Consider the following 4,287-nt stretch of genomic DNA (forward strand, 5'->3'; position numbering starts at 1 on the left):
TTGAAAGTTCAGTTATTCGCGAGTAAGTGACGCACTGTTACTAATAAATTATCGCGTGGGAACGCTGCTGCTCTGAAAAACTTTCGACATACAATTGTTGCCCGTTGTGATTATGTATCGTCGGAATGTCCCAAATGCTCTGATTTTCTGTTGTAAAAAGAATAGATAGTTGTTGATCTTAGGTTGATCTACAAAAAACGTATATTCTAGAAATGTCAATTATTAAAATATTTATTATATAATTAAAATTAATCACGAGAGTTTCCGGTACATGGCAGTTGGAAGCTCGTACGACGGTGTGCTCTCTCGTTGAATATTTTAAACAAACGTTTGGCATATATTTGTATACCCTCTAAATCTGCTATAATTTTATATGAGAGGCCGTGTTAAGCGTTCTAAAATGAGTAAGGCATAATAAAACGTGAGTGAAATTCATTTTTGAAATTCGCATTTCGTTTTATCGCATTTCCGATAGTTATTTTATACAGGCGTGCCGTGCAACCTTTTTTATTCGAATAGAGCGCATCTTGCGTAAAATAGGATGGATTCTGAAGTAACGTATCCCCTATAGCGTAACGTCGGACCAATGTCATGCCTAATGCACCAGAGAACCGTGCAAGATACGCGCGACGCGTGAGACGGGATCAACCTTGTTGACGCCGAAGTATCTTTGGAACGCGTAACATCTGGGTTGACAATTGAGAAGTCTCCAAGATTTTTTCCTTAAAAAAGGAAGAAATCAACAATAATTAAGAGTGACATGTCATTTCTTATTATTATGTTCCATTAATTTAATCCTCTATACATTTGCTTATATTTTTCATGTTTCTGTGTACTTTGGATTATCATAGGTACAACTTAAAACTCGCATTACATTTGGATGCTAATATTTTAAAATTTATAAGTTGAAAATGTTTTTTTTATTTGATTCAACAAGAAGTTCGACTGTATTTTTTAGAATCACAGTGCTCTATTAATATAGTTAAAGACTAGTTTTTTGCGCAAGTCGATTTCTTCACGAGAGTTCTTGGTAAGGCGCGTTGCTCCAAAGTACCTGTTGCTGTATGCGAAACTTTTGCGGACGATTTTTCCGCTTATTTTCGCGCGTTGCCGCATTCGCGGGAGCGCCGTGCCATTTCGATCAATCTCGCGAAGGGCGTGAATATCTCTCTCTCTCTCTCTCTCTCTCTCTCTCTCTCTCTCTCTCTCTCTCTCTGCAAAAGAAACGTCACGCGTGAGAAGCTGCACGCACGAATAGATCACGAGTCAATGAACCGCTCAATAGAGAATGCAATCCCGCGTTATGCATGCAAATCTATGCTGCGATCGAAGGAGCGACGCACTTTTTTTCCACTCGCTACGTCGCAATTGCGCGGGTCGAAATGACGTGGGGAAGTGTCTTTACACGCTTACGCCGCGATAGACTTGGCCGAAGTTATTCGTAAGGTACAGGGGGAGGCTGGAAACTTTTTAAGGTATGTTAATATATTTAAATCCTGCCTTGGCGAGGTCTGTCACATGTGCAAGCGAGCATAATTTTGTATGTGACACGCAAAGTTTTATTTATATTTTTAAATAGCCGCTTGGATTACTCGGGTAATCTAGTAGTAAAAGTAAGTGTGATCAGACATAATTAGTTCAAAGTTGTTGCATGAAAGACGAAAAATGAGTTTGATTAATTATTTTTCGTAACAAATTTTAACAATGAAATTTATGTTATTCATAGGTACAATTTGAAATATAAGAATATTTCGTAATAGACGATATTGAATATAATTATACAAAATATTTGATTTTTCTTTCTTCTGTAATTAACAGAAGTTCCCTCAAAAAATTGATATTTTCTTCATTATTATTAATTTTTTTATATATCTTAAGATAATTTATGAGAAACACAAATATCTACAACTATAGGCAAAGTGCTGACAGAAATTGCATTTATCCGTCAATAAATTAAAAAATATAAAGTTTGAATTTATGAATCTTTTATATGTAAATAAAGTTTACGTGACTTTCTTATATATTTCCAGAATTCTTTTCAAAGTATTTTATTTTTTATACGATTGCACAAATTCTTAATACTATTACTTATTTTATGAATTAATTATATTATGTATATAATTAATAATTAATTATTATGTGTATAATTAATAATGAATTAATTCATTATTTAAAAAGGGCAAAAAATACAGATTACTCAGTTTACAATCATCGAGAATATATGTCTTTTATCATGGATCGCAAAAAATTTGCATGATCTCGAAATTAGCCTCATGTAATTAAACGTACAATTAACGAGATAACTTTTAAAGTCCTATCGTCTTGAGATTTTTTAAGTGCTCCATTTCTCTTTTTTTTTTCTTTTTTTTTCCACCGGTCTCTCCGATTCACCGAAGTCGGCGAATCGATTCGCCGTCGGCGTGGCTCTCGGAAAATAGTAATTTTCATCGCGATAGTAGTTTGCCGAGTCTAGGTGTACCTGACGTAGGCGATCTTAGACTGATTAAGGTAATTCGCTGAAATTCGTTCTCTTGCTTCATCCCCTCCGCGTCGTCAACTGCGAAGTCCGGGGGTGAAAACGCGCATGTCAAAATGTACGAGAGTGGGGTTGCTCCTATGTGTGTGTGTGTGTGTGTGTGTGTGTGTGTGTGTGTGTGTGTATATATATATATATACACACACATACATACTTTTATATATTTTTTTATTTAATATATACTATATATATTTGTATATGTTATATATAGAAATAAATATGGGTTTACACAGGCGAACTGTCGAACGTAATTACATTGGAAATTATATTCGCGGATTTCTGGTTGTGCTTCAGTGTTAGTTTCGGATCTGATAAAACAGTTAAAAATTATACTGTCGACCAAAGTCGGAAGATTTGATTTATGTTTATGTCAGAGCGCACCAGAGATTTTATCTTTAAGTGCACGTGAGAGAATTACATAGACACAAATAGAACTGGGAATTCCTCTACGAGTTTAAAATCCTTTTGTTATTCTTTTCATTAACATTAGACTATCATATTGTTTAATATTGAGTTTCATTATTTCATATTTTATATTCATATAAATGAATAATGTCAAATTTCATATGTTATATTCATAAATGATATAAACTGTTTTTTTTAGTAGAATTTTTAAAATGTTTTTCTGATGTAAGATAACGGTTTATATTAAAAATTTCAGTTTTCTTTCATCATTATTCTTATTGTTATTCTCTCGACATTGCTGTAACATTTATGATAAAGACATTTTGATAAAGTCTCCTCTGACGGAACAAAACAAGATTCGGCATGACATGAGCAATGACGTCCAGCCGGAAAAAATCGGATTAAGCAATCCGATGTGTTGCTAGATCAACAGGATTTTCGCCTCACGTACCGCTAATCCTAATCTGGTTTATGCGATTCAACTAACTAGGTCTTTCTACGGTTTCCTGTCTCTCACTTTTTCCTACTGAAAGAAATTATATACAAAGTTTTAAATCGTTAGTGATTAGTTTTCTCTAACTGGGATAGGCGACCGCATAAATAACCGCGACATTTCGATACTTAGATGACGGAGAAATATTTTGATATTAAAACTGAAAAAACTTTTATATTCGAAATAATGTGTAAGAATGAAAAAAGAATTTTATATGATTATTAGTGTTTTAAAATTTTTTGGTGTGAACTCGCATATTTCCGTGACATTTAAAACATTTTATATCAAAGGAAAATTATTGAGGATTATTTTAAGTATTTTCTAATGCCTGTATCGAGGATAACATCGTTTGAGTAATTTACTTTAATCGACATTGATACGTGAACACCCTATGTATCTGTCTTATATTCCTTAAGACCGTTATTCAAGCATTTAAGTCGTTACGCGATAATATCGGAATTCTACGTGATATTTATACACAAGATTAGTTCCTAAACGTGTTACCTTAATTTATATTATTGATTTCGCGATTAGATAATTTACTGCTTGAACGTACGGCCGTAATTTCTTTTTGTAAAAATAGTCTTAAATAGTTATAATCATTATAATAAATTAAAAAAATCAACTCTAATTTTATGTTAAATATAAGTCATTAATTTGGATATTATATATATTTTAACTTTAATCGCTATATTAGAATTTCATGTAATCGTTATGCACAATTTATTGTCAAATTCACTACTTCGATTTTCTCTGTCATATATGTCCACTGATAATATAATGTTTAAAGTTTCATAATTATATTGATTATGTACATATATTTATATATATATGTGTGTATATATATTATATA

This window comes from Trachymyrmex septentrionalis, unplaced genomic scaffold, assembly GCF_001594115.1.
Source record: "Trachymyrmex septentrionalis isolate Tsep2-gDNA-1 unplaced genomic scaffold, Tsep1.0 scaffold60, whole genome shotgun sequence".
Classification (NCBI taxonomy): Eukaryota; Metazoa; Arthropoda; class Insecta; order Hymenoptera; family Formicidae; genus Trachymyrmex; species Trachymyrmex septentrionalis.